This window comes from Saccopteryx bilineata, chromosome 3, assembly GCF_036850765.1.
Source record: "Saccopteryx bilineata isolate mSacBil1 chromosome 3, mSacBil1_pri_phased_curated, whole genome shotgun sequence".
Classification (NCBI taxonomy): domain Eukaryota; kingdom Metazoa; phylum Chordata; class Mammalia; order Chiroptera; family Emballonuridae; genus Saccopteryx; species Saccopteryx bilineata.
This window is the reverse complement of record NC_089492.1, coordinates 149,109,919-149,129,771: the sequence shown is the minus strand read 5'-3', so window position 1 is coordinate 149,129,771 and position 19,853 is coordinate 149,109,919. Positions and strand designations below refer to the sequence as shown.

Sequence of the window (19,853 nt, the reverse complement as noted above, 5' to 3'; positions counted from 1 at the left end):
GATAGATAATGCCTTCATTTTAAACATAGCTATTTTCTTTCTGTTAAGTGATCATTCCTGGCTTGGTATGTGGTCTAATGATTCACTGATTTCAAAATCTTATGGGGCAAGTGGGTTTGGATGCAGAACCCGGTTCTGGTGTGGCTAGGCTGCCTGCCCATCCCCAAACACAGTCATTGGGTTGTACAGGGTTGCTGAACTATGTCCAAAAGGTGGAAACAGTAGGGACCTCAGTGGTGTAATTTAAGAGCTTTATTGTTTGGTTGTTGGTCCAGAAAATCCGTTCTCTTTAATAAATATGTATACCCTCTCTAACCTTTCCCTACAGAGTGCTGTAATTAATTGTGCTCAATCAGGAATTTGCTTTTTGAGATTTCCCCCTTTTTCCTAGGAAGCCTATTAATAAGTCCTCTTGGTTATTATATTCATATATAATGTATTTACATTTTGCATATTTTATATAGCAAATATATTTATATACATGCATGTAAACAAACTATCTGAGGTTTTCTATAAAAAAAGAGAAATAATATTAGTTGATTAATTTCCATTTCTTTTCAATGTCAAAAGGACATTGTGTAATAAGCCCAGTAGGAAAAGGTTCAGAAATTAAAATAAGTTGGCATTGCCCAGCTCTAAATTAAAATGCATCATTTAGTTTTATTTTTTCTTCTCTGGTCAGCCCTTGTTTTGTTACAGTAGCAGGCTTTTTCAGATCTAAGGCAAAAATGACAGAATTATTTTTCAAATTAGAACTGTAATCTGGCCACTCACATATTTTGCTGTTATGGTGTAGTAAATAATGCTCTTTAATCAGTAATTTACATTCTGGGCAAGCAATTTTTATATTCATATGCAGTCATATTTCATGATATTAATATATTTGCTTACCTCTTAAATTAATATTTTGTTTGCTTGCCTATGCTATTAGTTTTTCTATAATGCTGCAGCTCATCTTGAAGTAATCAAGTCAAGAAAATTAGTAAGATGGACAAAATACCTTGTATAAAACACATGTTAGCTTTATCAGTAATACCTGGTATTAAGAGATGAATTTTAAAACTAAAACTTGCCTTTTCTACAACACAAAAAAAACTTTTCTTCTTTTCTTTCCTCTCTTTTATGTTGGTTCCTTTTTATTTTTTAAACCCTAAATAATCAACTTTAGCCACCCCATCCTCGGGGGAATTTATTCACTGTATTTTCTACTTACGGTCATAGTCACCGGGGACTAACACAGGGTCCCCCGTGAATTTCCTGTTTTGGGTGACTTTACTTAGTGGTGAGAAAGGACTTGTTTGCAGAGTGCTCACAGAGGCTATGAGATAGCAGCCTGGGTTACTTTACTTCTGAAATGACTTTTAGAATACCAGTGTTAAAAGTTATTTTGCCCTAGTAAAAGGATGCATGCATGGAACAAAAAGAGACCACTTGAATTACTATGTATAATAAAGTTAGTGCTAGATGGGATTTGTAAGGAATTATAGAAATTATAGGGGGAAAACAATCTCAGGAGACTGCATGGAGTGCAGGCCTCTGGTTTCACAGGTCCCAGACCTGAGGCTGTGAGGGGTGGTACTGTCCCAAGTGGGGAGGAGCCCCGACAGCAGGGGCCCAGAGCATGACTCTTAGATGACCCTTTGCTGCCTCCCCCCTTCAGAGAAATGGTGCCATTGATTATTTTTAAGATGGACCTGCACAAAGACGTGTTAATCTTGCAGGCTTTAATCTAGATGGTTCCTGAATTAGATGTAGTGTCTCTGGGGGGGGGTCCTTACTCCAGGCTGGTCCAACTGAGCCCTCTGACCTCAGAATGCCATCAAACAAACGAGTGGCTTATATTTCACAGGACAATCAAGTTTGAAACCAAAGTTTGTAAGCATGGGCTCCCTGAGCGGCAGCATGAGGCTGTGCCGGCGTGTGGACACTGCTACTGCGTGTGGGCTTCGGCTCCAACGGGTTCCACCCACGCTTTAGAGCCTCAACGTGTATGTCATTCACGGCTACGATTCTGAGTGTGCCTTGCTACTCAGGGAGTTATATGTGAGAATTTCGTATGTGACAACTTTTCATGTGTTTTCATTAGCTCGAGAGCTCAACCCTAGTGAAACAAATTTCAATAACCACTTCATGGCCTGGGAATATAATTCCCAAGAATTTCCTGTAGTATGCCTTTGTTTTTTGTTGTTGTTTTTTTTACCCTAGTATATATTTTTTTATCATTAAACAGGTTTTTGAGTCCTGTTTGATATTTTTTTTAAATTCCACTTTGGTGGAATGAAACCTAATGTTTAATTCCACTTAATCTGTTGTCCTGCTCATGCTGAATGTACCCATTCCTGACAGCGAACACAGCACTGCACAGGGTTTTATTGTAACACATTGTACTCGCTTCAACAATAATAATTCTGGATGGAGATGCAGAAGAATGAAGAAATTGCCTGAGCAAGGGACCATAAATGCCTGATGTGAGACAGGCATCTCAGTGCAGCAAAATCATGACATACTTTTTTTTTTCCAAATGAGGCAGCACTGCAAGTCAAAAGCCAGCTTGCATTTTGCTTTTTGCAATACATGTGTTGTGAGAAAACAAACCCTCAATCACCCCCATTGCCCAGGGAAACGCCATTCAGAAAAATGTAGCACGTATGGCAGGCAGTGCCTCTGGTGGATTTGTCATGGGCGATGGCATGCCACCCCGTGGGAAGCCTGAAATATCTTCAATGTCAGGGTGGTTGCAGGCTATTTCTGTGGTTAGTTTTGTAAATGAACTAACTGAGAATTGCAGGCTTAAGTCTGTTTCTCCTAATCTGATAAATTTTCCTGCCTCTGAGCTCCTTCAGAAATGGGCCACACACTTTCCAGTGGGAATACTTAAATGGAAGTGAGAGAAAGGCAGAGAACCCAAGTGACTGCAGCAAAGTCATTGGATCTACGATGAGAGGCTCAAGACTGAGACATGTGGAGCTTGAGTGGGAAAAAGAATGTCACTGTTACATGTGTGAAGGTGACTGACACCCTGGAGGTAAAAAAAGAGTTTAGCATGGTATAAAGGGTAACCAGAGTAATGGAGCAAGACCAAGGGAAGACATCCTGAAATTTAATATTAGAAATGAACTTGAAATGGGGGTGTATCCATCAGAGTGTGAAATGGGCTTATCAGAAAAAAAAAACCAAAACTGTTTGGGTTTTTGTGACATTGCAAAGAAAGTGACAGTGCAAAGCTACCGAGCAGGAAGAAGCAGCAAATAGGGTGTGTGTTGGTAGAGCGTTGGGCCAGGCCAGCTGCTGGCCCTAGGGACAGTGGTGGATTTGTACAGGGGACCCTCCAAGCAGTGAACGCTCAGGGAAGCAGACAGCCCCAGACCAGCCCCTGGGCTGGGAGCTGCCGGATGCTTAGGTGGCCCTTCCATACCTCTATCCCTGAAGTTAAGACCATGACTTCCCACACCTGGCAGTCAGTGTCCCTGTGAAAGCCTCTTTGCTACTGTGCAGTAGTATTATATGGTCACAACTGGGAATGGCAAACACAGTCATAATGGGGGTACATTTTACTTTATTACAATATTTTAATTTTCTAAGTAATTTACAGATTTCCAAATAATTGTAATTAATATTGAAACATTTTCCATTAAAATCATAGTTTAGAAGTGCCCTTGCTGCCTCCTTGCGCCGCCTGGATTTGTTTCCCCTGCAGGCAGAGAGATTTATTTCACAGCAGGGGTGTCTACAGCTTGAGAGAACTCTTACTGGCTTCATGTACTGGCCTGCTTTTTAAATATTCCTGTCACAATGCTGGGCAGGCAAAGAAAGATTTCTATAGCAAGTTCCGAGCAGCTTTCCAAACGTGAAAACATTGTGCTTCAGAAAATTGTGAGAGTCCATGACCAGCGCTTCTTCCCCCTTTGATTTCTACCACTGCCTCTTGAAAGCCCCATGGAATAAGTATCTGACCAAGGCATAAGCTTCGGGCTTCCTCTGGCCTGGCCCTGGATGAGGTCAGCTTCTGTGGGATTTCTCCTCTCGCCCTCCTTCCCTCTTTCTTCCTTTCCTTTCTTCCAAACTTCTTTTCTTTCTCTCCCTCTTGTTTTCATCTGGGTCCTCATATCCTCCTTTTCTTTGCCTTCTTAAAAACATTATATAAATTGATTTCTATTTTAAAATGAAAGGTATTTTATATACATTTTCTTTAAAAAGAAATAAGCATGAATTAAACAGTAAAACCGCCTCTTAATATATTAGTCTATGTATGGGAAGAAGAGACAGCTCAGGAAAGCAGCAAATAACAGAAACACAACTTATATTTTTCCAATGGTAGTGTCTGCTTCTCCAAAGTGGGACTGCTGACACAGCAGGAGAAGGTACTGATCAGGGAGGAACAGTCCTAGTTCCACTGGACAAATCTTGTAAGCTGCCTGCTGGTGGGGACAGGCCTATCTCCAGACAGCCGTCCCTTACCCCGCCCCTGGGATTTGGCTGAAAGGAGGCCTGGAATCCTGCTATTAGTTTCATGGACATACACATGCCTCTTCTGGGTCACAAGCCAGAATGCGAGGCCCACATGTTGCCTGGTAACAAAAGTCTGTCCTGCCAGGGAGAGGAACGAGGAGATGCCTTTCAAACCACAAAGTGACATTAGGATTTCTGTCTGATGGCGGTGGTCACATCTAGAAGAGAACAGCTCCCTCCATCTCCACCAGCTTCCTAGTCATGGTGCCCAGTGGTGCCAGGCCGTGTTCACCACTATAAAAAGGCACAGGAAAGGGCTGGGGAGCCACGTAGAAAACCGAGGAGAGTCTGGGTTTGTGGACAGAAGTTGCTCTTCGCTGATCACTGGCAAGAAGTAAATATTGGTGCAACTATGATGTCACTCTTCTAAATAAATCCTCATGAAAATGACAATGGTTTCCAAGTCACTTCTTGGAAATAAATTGTGGGTAAGGACCATTTGCTTAAAGCCTGGAAACCCAGTTTCCTCTGGTTTATGTTTTTAATGCTTTGACGATGTGGTTTGCTTTTCTCTCCAAGAAAGAGCAAAAAAGTAAATAAAGACTGACAAGTGAGTGAGACCCATAGAACGCTATTTGAAGAGTCCACAGTCACCAGGGGCGTGAGGGTTGGCGAGGAAGAGCGGAAGTTCAGAAGGGACATGAGATCTGTTCCAAGGGCACCAACCCAATGATAAGATGAAGAAAATACACATTTCTTCTGAGGGAAATGTAAACAAGGATGTTTTTAAGAATGATTTCTACTTTGTAACCAAACTGAGTTGCTGGTGCCCGTTGCCAAGTGAGGATTGCTGCCACTCTTGAAGGGTTGGGGCTCATTCCTTAGCAACAGGCAGCAGCAGAAAGAAAGATATGTAAGCAGGATCCCCTAACAAACATAGTGGGCACAGTGGCAACAGCAAAGGCAGCCACTGAGGGAGGGAAACGAGGCAGCACGTGGTCCCAGGGGCTTCTTATTGATGCCGGTGGCCCAGACAAGTGAAAAGAAGATGCAGACATTTTTGGAAGTCCCTTTGGTTTGCTGAAGCAAAGATTTCACTTTTTTTTTTTTTTTTAGGTTAGCATTGCCATTCTGGATTAGTTCCATCACAAGGGCTTTACTGCTCTGTTGTAGCTCTTGTTTCTTTATTTGTCCTTTGCAAAACCAATCCATGAAGCAAATTTGCCGACCAGCTGTCTTTGGGACCTTTGTGCGTTGGCTCAGAACCCTAGTCTGATGTACAAAGGAGCTGGCAGAACATGGCTTCAAGATCGAGAAGCAGAGCTCCCTGGTGTTGATGGGACAAACCCCCTTCGTTGCACCCTTCCTTAGAGACCAGCTTTCCTGGTATTTCCTGGTCTTTGTAACTTCTTAAACAAACGCCACAGCACAGGCAAGGGGAAGAGAGCTCTTAATAAACAAATAACATAAATTTCAAAAGTCTAGGTACCTTTGGGCCCTGACCAGACAGTTCAGTTAGTTGAGGTGTTGTCCTGATATGTCAAAGTTGCCAGTTCAATCCCCTGTTAGGGTACATGCAAGAATCAACCAGTGAATACATGAATAAGTGGACCAAAAAACCGATGCTTCTCTCTCTCTTTCTATAAAAATCAATAATATATATTTTTTAAATCCAGGAATCTTTGAGTTTATAAAATAAATTAAAATCATTATTTCCCACTACTGAGACCGTTGTGAAGCAGGTGATAGGTGGCGATCATTGCTGTCCTCTGCTGTTCCCAGGCCTCTGCACTGCTCGCTTTTCTAGCTGCTCTGTCAGGAAGGACCCCGTGAGGATTTCCTCTGGCTGGCCTCTCCTGGGGTTGAACGGTAACCGATATGAAAGATTTTATACTACCTTTTTTTTTTTCAACAAAAAGATTAACAATGAAAGCATTGGGCTTGGGGAGAAACCCTTTTTAAAGCAAACTATGGAAAGCGATTGATGAGTAATGCAGTTTTACACATTTTTTTCCCTGTAATACTTTAAAAACTGTGTTGCTAGCTTCGTGCAACCCCTGCATTCATATGCTGGGGCCAGTGCCTCTGACCTCTGCAATGTGAATTCAGGTGGAAGGGTGTAGGAGCAGAGTTCCTATTTGAATGTACATTGATGTCACATCACACAGAGGGCCATTTCCCTTTCTGTTTGAGAGACCTGTGCGGTCCCACACAGGGGTTCTGTGGTTCAGGCCGCTGTTGGCTGCAGAGTGCCACATTTGTGTGGGTCAGCCACAGCTTGTCTGAACCTTAATTTGTCTGAGAGCTTTATGTCCTTTCCTACAAAATTAAGCAAGACAGAAAAGGACATTTGGAAAAGAGTGAATGAATAACACATTTACCAACCATCACTCTATGACAGTTAAAAGGTGATGATTCACTTGCCCATCTCTCAATAAAACATAAATTATTAATTCTTGGTTACTATGCAAAGTGACAAAACTACTGACTCAGGTGCCTCGTTGGAGATACCTGAGGGCAGACGTGTACCTGGGATTTTTTACTGCTCCTTCGATATAACTTCTAGCCAGACAGCTTAACTTGTGGTAAAAGGTTGGGTGTCACTCTGGGTTTTCCTTGTTGTCGACAATTCTAAGTGCTAAGTGAGGGAAAGTCCGTCTTGTCAGAGTGTTCTTTCCAAGTGGCAGTGAAGCCGGTTTGGACCTGTCTCTGTTTCAGGAAACACTCTGCTAATCAATAACTCGGGGCTCTGTCCATTGTGGCTCGCCGGCCCGTCACTGTCCTGGTATTGGGGTGAGAAAGTGGGCTTCTATTCCACTTGTCACCCATGGCTCCACTTTCTTTTTAGCAAGTCTTAGGTAAGGAAGTGAGAGGACATGGAAAAGATTGGTGTCCAGTAAATAAGAGTTAATTTCTTTTTTCAGATTTCTAGGCTGGAAATCAACAAAACAAGATGTGCGCACAGAAGTGGTTACATCTAAACTAAGTATAGACTGGAGATAAATCTGACAACCTCTGACATCTTTAAATGTCAAATCCACCCGCACATCACAGATGACATTGGACCTAATGATCAAACTCCCTTTAAAATATATTTCATGTAAATACATTTTTGTGAAACCACAAGCTGTTTCTCTCAGTTTTGTTTTCAGCTGGCTTTGATGAAGAGATTGGCATTCTACAGATAATTAAACAGCTTTCAAGACAACATCAATGAAAGGTTTTAGACTCAGAAATATACTACACTTTTCATGGTCCAGGGGTATCCACATGTTATTTAACTGGGCTCACAGACCTTGTCAGAGGAGAATTATTTAGCTCTGACCTGAGTTTTACAACCCAAACCATAGATCCAGAGTCTGAGCTGTCTTTGTCAGCTCCTCGTATTTCACACAGTGAGTTGGATTCATATTAACAAGAAATGCAGTTCATGTTTCTGTTTTCACTTAGGTAGATTAGTATTGAAGATAATACAAATTTCTTACACTTGTTACATATTTTACTGTGTGACTAGAAGGCTATTTGTGTTTTCTTTGTGGGAAATAGGAAATATAATGGAAGAGACACTGGTTTCCAGGTCAAGAATTAGAAATTTCTGGGCTTCTCTCGCTCTTGTCTGTCAGCCTTATTACTATTACTTTTTTACAGGTGTAGTTATTTCTAGATTCTGGAAATTATTACTGGTTTTTTATAAAAGGTTTGTCTTTCTAATTCAACAGTTAAACTTGCCCTAACCCTTCAAGCCAGATTGTTCTAACAAAATTGTTGTCATTATTTCATACAACATAGATTGGCTTCAAATAAAAAGACATCTAGTAAATGAGAGGAAAACTGTTTTACTTACACTTAAGAATGCCTCTAAATATAATGATGTTATTTTTAAATATTGGTGCTAACAAATGCATTTTGTGAAAAAAAGGGAAGAAGAATTAGCTAGCTGCATGTGAAGTAATTGTGCTAAAAATTTAATTTTTAATGTAGAAGAGTTCACATTTTTTTTTATATACTAGCAAATAAAAGTGCATTTTTCCCCCAATGCTGTGTGTGACTATTTCTTCAACGAAAGCTTATGTATGATGTTGTTCTGCTTTTAAGAAATTCCCGGGTTACAGATACAGTTAAGGGTGAACTTGAAATTGTTCCGTGACCATGGCCTTTTTGGTTGTGGTAAAACAGGGTTAGAATGACAACGGTTCTAATGAAAGTGCTTTAAGACCATGTCATGTTTCACTCTTTCCAGATGACTAAAGTCACCATCATTTCCCAAGTGTCCTGTCGGGGGAAGGGGAGATGTGTGGTTTAAAAGAGTAGCAAGTATTAGTGAAGGTCAGGCTTCTTCTGAACATGAGAGTTCGATAATGCTGGGCTGGGTGGGTAGGAGTCGGGGGTATGCCAGGCTGAAATACTCATACAGAAAATGTCATGGAGTGACAAGTTCAGGTGACTACCAGGGTCCTCTTGTGCCTTGTCATCTTTAATTGTATTGTTCGTTCAAGGTTTTTTAGTTTGTTCTTACATGTCAGGCTACTTGCTTTAAAGTATCAGAACAGTCACATACTGTAGAAAGAATTGGAACATAAAAACATGAAGAGTGATTTCTGAACACCATGCCTCAGGTCTGATGTTAAACAGTCCAACATGTCACCTTGGATAGAAGATGTTGTTACATTGATATAGCCATCGGTTCAAGTTTACTACTAATGCTACCTTACTAAGAAAGTTTTGCACTGACTACAAATGTACCTTGTCTTCTTCAGGATTTAAAATTCCTCATGCTAAGTTCCCTGTCAATCAATATATATTTCCAGTATTCTCCCTGAATTTTGTTACTAGCTTTTTAGCTCTTGTCAGTGTTTCTTTGCTGGTCTGTGTTTTATAAAGAAATCTACTCTCAGAAGCAATGACTTCTTATTCTCTGTGGTGTGTTTCCTTTCTTTACTACTTTAAGATTTTAAAAATATCACTAGATTATGAGAATTCATATTTGTGCAAAGAAAGTGGGGGAGAAGAATTAACTAATTTTTAAATTGTTTGAGATCAGGGAAATACTGGGCTGAATCTACTGGTGTTGTTCAAATTGTTCCTCAATTTAACTAAAGCACTGAGTAGCATTTCTTTCTAACAGACACATTAAAAACAGCTTAGCTTTTCTAAATGTACACAGCAAGGATTAATGCTCTAAGTGTTGTCTGAAAAATCTAGAAATGTCTGCACGCTGTTGTGAACAATTCTGTCTCTTTATGGAGAGTTGTTTGGGCTTTTTAGAAACTCATTAATTTGATTGTACGAGCCTGAGTGTTATCAGAAAAAGAAGCTTTAGAAAATGGTTTCAGAATGTGTCATGTACTCCTTGGTTTAATCTGAGATATAGTGTGTGGGCATGCTGGTATTTTAAAAGTCTAAAAGTGTTGTACATATTGCTGTGCCTTCAAACATGAGGTGGGATTACAAATAGAAGGGTTTTCTTCAGTCTTCTATCTGAAATTCTGCTTTTCCCCAAAGAAGTAATTCTGAGATTTTTAGTGAGGACTCATTCATTCTTTTTTCATTTTCCATTTGTTGTAATTAAGCAGAAACAAAATTTTAAAAGCTCTGTCAGCTTTCTATCATTTTGATCTTCATATTTAATGTTTCATAAAATAAAACCCTGTGTTTTCATTTTAGTTAGTTTCTTTTTTTTATGAAATGATTTGCAGTATAAGACTGCCATTTGGTTTCAATATTAATATATAAGATGAACTCTGTGGGTGTTGTTTATTTTCAGTAGTAAATAACTGCTTAAGCGATTATTTTACCTTAGCATAATTCAATCGACTCCTGTAGCATTTTGCTCTGCAGGGTTCAAACAATATTTGATCTGTGTGTATGTAAAATAAAAATTATATTGTCATTAAAAACCAGTTTCATGCTGTCATGGTGGTCAGAATTGAGGAGATATTATGTGGAAGGTTTCAAAATCCAGTCAGTGGGTTAATCATTATTTCTTCTTCTTTATTTTTTTTTCCAGGAAAGTCTAATTAGGTAGTTTCAGAATTTCAATTTGCTAGAATTCTTTTTAAAAAATATTTTATGTGTGTGTGTGCCATTCTGACCTTAAAAAGAGGTTAATTTAGTAAAAATAGGTACATTTTCTGTTTTTATTGTGGCTTATTCAATTTCTCATAAACTGTATTTGGTAGCTAAAATGTTGAAAGCAGTTTGGGAACAAAATGTCTGCTTACCCCATGACAAAATTGGCCACAATTTGCCGATTGGGCTGATAACAAAAGCCAGCAACACAAAATAGGTAGAAAAACAGTTTGTTCGGTGAAGTGAGACCACTGAAGGTCTCTTTGCATGTTTTTTTTTTATTCTGATGTTTATGTGGTGCTGGAAGGTACATGAAGAGAAATTTCTGCTCACCCGTGATTCTGATTAACCATTTCATCCAGTAGATTTCCTCTCAGAGTTCAGAAAGCAGCTGCTCACCTGGCGTTGAAGACTGACCGGGCAAAGCCCAGCTCTGACCCCGGCACCCACACCCACGTTTCAGCCGGGCCTCACCTGGGCAGGTCTCTCATCTCTCAATGTGGTCTTTTAAAGCAGCACCTAAATCCCATTGTTTCGAGTGTTTAACAGCAATTATAAGGCTGTTACTACAATTCTGCAAATGTAAAACAGAAATGATAGCTTGCAGTTAAAAAAAAAACTTCTCCACCCGAGCACAGAGTTGATAAAAATTTCAATAACTAAAAGTACACATTGACTCTCCTGTTATCCTCACAGACTGCAAGCAAATATAATTGTTTTACGTGAGACAATGCATGTTTTCAAACGGCAGAAGGATATCCTTTCTCTTCCACTGTTTTGACTTCTGCCTTGAGTGTGTGTGATATAGTCTTTTTTTTTTCTCTGTCTTAAAAATCAGATACTTCTGTGCAATAATTAGGATGAGGTTTATGTTTTTACTTATTTAATCTTTGTTTTCACAAATAAATACAAATACTCAAACTGAAACCCGATGGCTTTGGTGATAATAAAATAGCAGCCACGGGGAAATTTTCTTCATTTTGATGCTCTTTCGCAACCTACATTCAGTTTCAGTAGGAAAATTATTAACCTTTCAACAGGGTGCTTCAACATGGGTTCACAAGAGACTCCTGAGTATGATTTGCAGGTTTTGGTTCTATTTTGAGATTTTGGTGTGCAATTTTTTCTTTTTCTTTTCTTTCTGTCTTTCTTTCTTTCTTTTTTAAGACCGTGGCTTTCTTTGAGAACGATAGTAAGACTTGAATGCCTTTCAGCGGGTGCACACTTGATAGTGAGTGCATTTATTAGTAGGCGAGGGGGAGGATTCCTCTTCCTCACCCTCCTCCTGTTTTGTGCTGGCAGAGAGGAAATGTCTTTAGCCTCCTCGTTTTCCTCATTCTGATTCTTGGTGGACAAGAATTGTTTTTAAAATCCAGTTGAGCCACATTTCTGAGAGGGCAGGTGCTTCTGTGCTCTGCCCCTGACATGGCTCCTGCCTGCCTTGGCTGCCCCAGTGGTCTTAGAGCTTATTGTGCTGAAGGGCTGCAGGGCCACCGGCCTGGATGTGAGGCCAGGATGTGGTGTCTTCCTGCGACTGCCGATAGAGTTGCACTTCTGGAAGGGGCTGGAGGGCGAGGACCACGGTCTTGTTCCTGTGTCTTCAGTCTGAAACACACAGAAGGACAGAACTCAGGGCGAGTGAGGCAGGTGCGTGGGAGGATCCCCATGGCGGTTTCCATTTAGGCACCTTTTTCTCCACGTCTGGCTGGGACAGTCACCTGCAGGGAGGCTCTGCCTGGGACTCAGTTTTACTACACACTGCCCTGTGTCTGCTAAGGCTGTGTCTCATGACCCACAGTCCCCTTTCTTGTTCTGTCTCCATCATTTGTAAGTCCCCACCTGTTCCCACCACCCCCGCAAAGTGGGAAATGGAAACTGAGTAACACTGTCTACCTGTAACAGACGTGTGCACTTCCATTTTTACCACTTTCAAAGTTGCACCCTGGGTTGTGTTTTCTTCTTCTTCTTCTTTTTCTTCTTCTCATACTTCCTGTATGAGGTTAGTTTTTTTTTTTTAATAACAAACAAACTATTTTTTAACTCTATTTTGGGGGGGCCTGGTCATATGCTGCCTTCTACCTGTTTGGCAATGAGTATTCTGCGGGTGCTCCCTCCGGGGCATGATCAGATGTTGGGGCACCATTGTTGTTCCCCTTCCCTCCCAGGGTGGCAGATCAACACATTTTCTAATCTCCAGTTTGAGAGAAATGCCACTTAGACTTCATGGCTCAGGTATTCTCTAGGCAAATGGGCCTGAGAGCAGGGGGAGGGAGGTCCAGGGAGTGAGTGCGCTGCCTGGCCAGCAGGGAGAGCCCCCTGGTGTGGGGGGTGTGCCCCACAGTGCTCACCCTGGTCACTCAGTGGAGCGGCACCAGAAAGGGAGCTAAGTAAGGGACGCATCAGGCTGACACTTCCCCCCAGGTCATCTCAAGAACTTGTTGGCTATCTTCATGGCTTCTGAGCTGCTGCTCTTTCCCCAAGCTGTGGGGTCTCAAGAGAGAGCCACTGGTGAGGAGTATGGGCCAACCTGCAGTCACCCACAGTCATGAGGGGCCGAGCACATGGCAAGGCATTGCCAGAAGCTGGTAATACATTTATCCGTGGGGGTTCTGGACATGGGTTTAAATCACCAGGGGACTTGTGAAAACACATGACCCCAGTCGTCACTCCCAGAGTTTCCAATTTAGAAGGGCAGGGCAGGGCCTGAGAATTTGCATTTCTAACAAACTACAGGTTATGTAGCGCTGCTGGTCCAAAGACCCACATTGGAACCACTCTGAGGGTCATGGCTATGGTTGACTGGGTACTGAAAAGCCTCATGGAGCCCGCTGACTGTCTGCATTTTTCTCTAATGCTGAGGGTCCCTTCACAGGTCTGAATACAAGCTTGGACATAAAACCAGGCCTTTTGCATCTCTCAGTAACTGTATGTCAAGGTTACCTGTTACGGTACATTTGCTAAAATGATTTTGAGGTTTGATTCTTTAAAAAGTGGGTTTTATCTTATGGGTAGAAAAAGTGGCTGTGGTGAGGGGTGAGGTGGCTGGGCCAGGACATCGGGCCTGAGGGACTGCAGGGATGCAGGGCTGGAGGCACCTCAGGAGCAGTGTCTGGCATCAGAGGTATTCGTTAACTGGGCAGGGGACCTGAGTGTGTTCTGGGTAGCCCTGGGACTGCTCACACTCTGCCGACAGGGGTCTTGAGGATCAGGGGGTCTTTCTGAATCACATGTAAGTCTGTAGTGATGTGTGAAATACTTTGCAAAACTGCTTCCCAGGTGAGGTCCCCTCAGGAAAGCTTCTAAGTCTGCTTAGCCTTATGTGGCTTCAGCTCTAGACACGGGAGCCCCTCCAGAAACAAAGAGAGAGCTCTCAGGTGTGGGCTTCTTCCTCTTGGGAAGACTTTTTCAAGTCTCAGAAAGTGGGCTTGCAACATGGTCAGGATCCCACTGAGTCATCGCTGTGCGGATGTGAGTGCTGGCTGGTCATTTTCCCCAGTGCAGAGTGGTTGCGGGTATGTCTGTACCCGTGGGTGGCCAGGGGCAGACACAACGAGGTGTGGGAAACACTGTGGATGTTATAGCAAAACGAGTTTTGCAGTCTTCCTATCCCCCTGCCTGGTGCTTACTGCCTGGGGTGCATAGGCTTGGATCGCACTGAGAAGCAGAACACCTTGCCCAGGGAACCATCAATCTGGAGATGGGTGTCGAAGTCGCTGTTTCTCACTCCTTCTCCATCTCCTGTGTGAGGAGCCTCTTTTCTGATTGCCATCAGTACAGAGATGGTATGACATGGGGGCTCTCTTGGGAGAATCCAGAGGGTTTCCTGGGCTACATTAGAGGGAACACCTTCATGTTGTGATGATGTGTGTGACCTTGAGGCCATCCCTCAGATCCAAAGGACAACAATGTTGTGTACCTATATTGGGGAGACCTACTTGAGGCCCCTTGAATATTAGAGACCAAAGGAACAACATAGCTCAGCCAAGCTGGAGTAAGAGTGAGTGAGTAATGTATGACCAGGAGCCCCTCCAGGACCATCCCAACACAGGGGAGACGCTACTGGTCTCCACCCACTCTCAGTGCACACTGGCATATGGGAAGCCATATGTATGAAGGGCTCAGAATGAGAGGCAAGCATTTTAAAGTGTATGGATGGGCTACCTTGGGTTTCTGTAATGATAACTAGACAGGCAGACCAACACAAAAACTCCAGGGATTGACTCTCCATGCCAAAGCTCCCAGACAAACTAGAGCCAGCTCAGGCCTTATAGTGGAAGCTGATATTCAGAATCTAAGGCTGGGTAGGGGTGAACCAGGTCTCTGTTCCAGCAGTGTCCCTTCCAGTGTGACCCAAGGAAGATGACTGACTTCTTTCCTCTGTGTGCCTGTGAAATGAAGGTTGGCCAGATGATCCTTAGGGCCCCACTACTTCTTACTCTGTGAATTTGGTCAAGTCCACATGGTCAGGTGCTCCACCTCAAAGCCTGGCTGCCCTTGGTCTTCCGCCTCACTGAGAAGTGGGGACCTGGAGAGGAGTGAGGTTATTAAGCTGCCTCTCTATTTCAATGGTGAGACTAAAGGAACCAGGCTTGCCCTTCCTCCCAGGCCAGCCACTGATGCATTTCTTAGTTCCTCTTTCTCTTTGCCCACCCAGGAAGGCTCTGAATATGAAACCTTGAGCCCACATTCTGGATTGCGAAATGCTGGTGCACACCAGAAAGCTGCTTTTTCCAACAAGTTCACCTGGGCAATGTTCTCCCCAGGATGTTAGTCCCACAGGGTCATCACTCCTTGAAAAGCCTGGTTTTTCACTGCCACTAGCAAATGAAGCCTTTGAGGAAAAAAAAAAGCTGCAGGCATTTGTGTGAATGCCCACTCCTGTGGACAGGACTTTGGGGCAGAGATATTAGAGAAATACAATACAGAGTTTGAAGTAATAAATACAGACTGTCACAACTGCCTGTGAGTGTCGGGACAGCAAAGACCATGTAAGACAAACTTTGCTCTCCACAACCTGCAGTGCCATGCCGATCCCTTTGCCCTCAGAAGGGCCAAGCAGGCTGCCTCAGCAACATTCCTAATGCTGCCAAAGGCTGGTGTCTGAAAAAGGGCTCTGCTCCAGAGATGTTTGGGATGCACGTAATACCTTCACTTAAATGGCTGTCCTTATTTTCTAACTTTTATATGGTGCTGTGCATGGTGCATGAATTTCTTGGGGAAGGATGGAACTGTTCCAAAATCGTGCAGAAATTTTTTTGTCATTAACAAAATTCAGAGAATGGGTCGGGGAACTGGTTTTCCTGGTGAACTGAAGGCTGCATCGGGACAGGTTGTATGTGGAGGTGACAGCCCCCCAAGGAAGCTCTGAGTAGTCAGGGGCAGATCTGGTTCCTTCTTTGACCATCAGGAGTAGCTGGGCAGAGAACATGGGAGGCTTGGAGTTGACCCCTCCCATGGCAGTGCTGTCTTCTTCTCCAAATGCCTCTGGGTAGGAGATTAAAGCATACAGCTGGCTTGTTGGGTTACAGTGTAGACTTTGGGGGTGATGATGCTCTCTGTATTTCAATTGCCCATTCTGTCTTTGGAAATGCCCTTCTACTTGTTTGAGGAAATTAGCTTCCAGAAATGATGTGCTTCCTGGGAGCCAAACCATGCTGCTCTCAGGTGGCAAAACAGGATATAATATAACCATGGTCCTTGGAGCTGTTCTCAGGCTATGCTGTCCTCAGGGCTTTTGCTCGGTTAGGGGCTTCCCCCCACCTTTCTGGGGCTGCTGAGCACAAGCTTGTCTGCTATGATGCATTCATGTACACCCAGGAGGCCAACTCAACTGGAATGGGGAGCGGAGATGGAATTTGTTCATTTTCATGGGGTAGCAATTCCATCAGAGGCAGATTTAACGATGGGCACACTAGGCTTGTGCCCTGGGCCCCAACTTCTGAAGGCCCCCTCAAAACCCCAACTTTACATTTTTTTCTAATGACACCAAGTTCAGTTTCATACGTGTAGTTTTAATATTAATGGTACATAATATATATTTTTATTTATTTAAAAATATGATTAACATGTATATTTATTTTCCCTGTCTCTCTCTCTCTCTCTTTTAAAGGGGCCTAATATTTTCTTCTGCGCCTGGGGCCTCAACCGACCTTAGTCCGCCTCTAAATTCCGTAGCCATCTCTTCTAACTGTCTTTGGACCTGGGAGGAAGCTCAGGACATCATCTGGGCAAACAGGTTATCCTGAAAGTCCTATATGACTCTCCAGCTGGGCCAACAGGGCACAGGGGGAAGAGCCTCAGTTGCCCTAGGAGAGACCCTGACCTAGAGTCTGACCTCAACTTGTCAGTAAATAGGCAGTGGGCTTCTGGGAACATTTGCTTTTTCAGTCTCTTCTGAATTATTTTTAAATGATGCCCCACCCCACCCCCATCACCAGCTGCAATTTTTGTCGATTATCACTATTTGAATAGATGCTGATAAATTTGATCCCCAGCTCACTGTGGCATTTATGATCTGTCTTTCCCTTTTCAATTTCCATGTACTGGAGTGACTGTCTCTCAGTGTGGTTGCCAGTGACCTGTGTTTTTTATGCATGTTTTTGTTTCAGAATAACTGGGAGATGAAACAGGAAGCTCTATGACACATTTGATCGAAAATGACACAGACGAAAAAAATATCAGGACTCGGCCCCCTTCCAGCAGCTCTGCTTGCTGCCTGCCCACTGCCCACGGCTGGGTGCAGGTGACAGGTCTGCCCGGGACCTGACTGATGGCAGTGGACTTAAGGTCCTCTGCATTCGCTGATGATGTGTCTGCAATATTATGGTCATGGTCTAGTCTGGGTCGTTTCCTATTTATCTGGCCATCTCTATGTGTCTTAATTCTCTTTTCTTCATTAAGAGCAAAACAAACAAAAAAAAGTGAATTGTTTGCTTTTAGCTATATTTAAACACTAATGTAAAGGATACCAAATTGTGTTTGAGATTAATTTCTATAGGCCACAAGTAAACCCTGCTATAACCACACAGATCATTATGACAATCTTTAGAAGGGTGTTGACTTGAATCTCTCTTAACTCCCAGCCTTGTTTGGCCTTCTCTTCTGTCTCTCTATAAAGCCCCTCTTGAATCAGTATTGGTACATGGCATTTGAGGAAAACACTACAAGACGTTTACTTGGAAGAGAGTGCACTCTAATATTGACCTGCCAGTGGCGACCTCAATCACCAGCCGTGAGACCTCTGTCCTCTCAGCTGCCTCCCTTTCTCCTTCCGCACATGAATCACCCATTCACTTCTTCACTTCACACAGGTTTCTCTGGGGCCTTCTCTGTGCCATGTTCTGAAGACAAAGTGGTGGATAGGACCAGCTCTGCCGGGTCTCCCCGATTCTTCTGCCTGCGTCTGAGTAAGTGGACACTGCCGGGTTTGTTCATGAAGTGCAGGGGTCTGTGCAGCGATCACGGATGGATAGCACAGGCATTTCATTTAGATGTCCTGACTTCTTAAATTTGAACCTCTGAAAATGGCACCTAAATATTCCTTAAAACGGGTAAATGTGAAAGCATTCCTCTGTGGAGTCCCATTCTCTTCCCCAACTGAGCAGATAACTGTCCTGGGGAGATGGCCAAAGAGGCCATTAGAAGTTTCTTCCTACACATCCTGTCTTCACTTTTACACTTAGCAGACATCCAAGAACAATTTAAAATGACTAGGTGTACTATTTACCCTTCTCAGAATTAATTTACTAGTAGACTATGATGAAAATCTCCAACCCCTCTCTGCATGGCATAGCACATACTGCCATGCCCATCTGGGTCTCAGCCCAGATGTCCCTCCTCAGGGAGGCTCTCTTTGACCACTAGGTCCGGTGGGGATCCCCCTTTCTATTGTCCTGATTGCTCATTTATTAATTAGCCGTCTGCCTCTCATCTGCCCCCAATTTAAGCTATTGTTAAATTAGCTTGTCTATTGTTCCATCTATTCCCTGGCATTCTGTTCATTAATTATGTGTTAACCAGATTCATTGTCTAATTACTTCTCATTGCAACACTGTGGTGTGGGAAGTCCAGCATTCTAACCACTGTTTGGTGGATGAGGAAACTGTACCCATTGCCCTCCAATACACGAGCGTGGTGAATGGAGCAGCCAGGTTGGGAGGCGGGGCTCTCACACAGGACCCGTCCAGCAGAAAAGCCTGATCACAAACCACATGTTCTCTCAATAATCAGACTCTCATCTAAACCAAGCTTTGCCTTGGTCATAAACATCCTTAAGTCAAATATTATTTACTTGCATTCCTGGAAGATGAAAGGCAACCATGTGGAGGAGGACGTGTCCGTGGGGCATCAGCAGTGCGGGCCCTCATCCTTGCACTGCCAGCTCTTGCCCCTGGTGAGCCACCTGACTTCTCTGGGGGACCACGTGACATGGTTCCACAGATCTCACCCTGCCCAGGGTTCTTGATGTTTTCCTCTCTACTGGTGCTACTGCTTCTAGTTCTAGGAGAGGAGGAGGCAATGCAGAGCGTGTTGAGGGCAGCAAGACAAAGCCCCTGTGAATGCAAGGAGCCCAAGACCAGCTATGGGTTTGTGAACATGCCCCTTGTGGCCTACACAGACCTAAGTCAGCCCCTCTGCCCTGGAACAAGGCAATCTCTTTAGGAAGAATGTCTCCTCCCATCTGGTCACTCCTCATTTGTGCTTTTGAGCATTCCAGAGACTAACCCACTAAGGTATTTATAACCCAGAAGAGCTAGAAGTAAATCATAGACTCAGGGAGAAGCAGAAACAACTCATGTGGGGTTTGCGGGATAATTAACTCACAAGGTTAACAGGAGAAGGAACTAAAGAGGTTTGACCAAACATTTCTCAATGATTCTGAACCCTGGCCAGATATTTGAATTACCCAGGAGTTATTAAAGATCCAAGGGGCCGGGCTCCCCCAAGGCCAATCACATCAGAATTTGGGCTGCAGGATAGACATCAGTAATTTTTAAAACTTCCCAGGTAATTCCATCATGTAGCCAAGGCTGAGAACTGTTGGCTAGGACTGTATTGTCTGATACAACAGCTACTAGCCACATGTGTGTCCATTATAAACTTAAAATATGCCTGGTGTGGCCAAGGATTTGAATTTTTATTGTAATTAATTTAAATGTAAATATGCACTTATGACAGCAGCTGCCGTGATGGGCAGTACACACATAAAACATGCATGTTGTCACCGAAAGTTCTACTGGACAGCTCAATCTAGGGGACCACAGAGCCCGCAACTATCCAGTGAAATCACAGTGTGCCCGAGATTGTGCACCAGCAAGAGAGACATGCTTTCAATG

At 43.2% G+C, this 19,853-nt stretch overlaps 1 long non-coding RNA gene across 2 annotated transcripts in view; it reads left to right on the top strand.

Moving 5' to 3' along the window:
• Positions 1–19,853, top strand: part of LOC136330626 (uncharacterized) — a 115,371-nt gene that overhangs the window by 44,072 nt on the left and 51,446 nt on the right. For both annotated transcript variants that reach the window (XR_010730348.1, XR_010730349.1), the window contains exon 2: positions 17,829–17,924. This is a non-coding gene — a long non-coding RNA (uncharacterized lncRNA). The remainder of the gene's footprint in view (positions 1–17,828; positions 17,925–19,853) is intronic.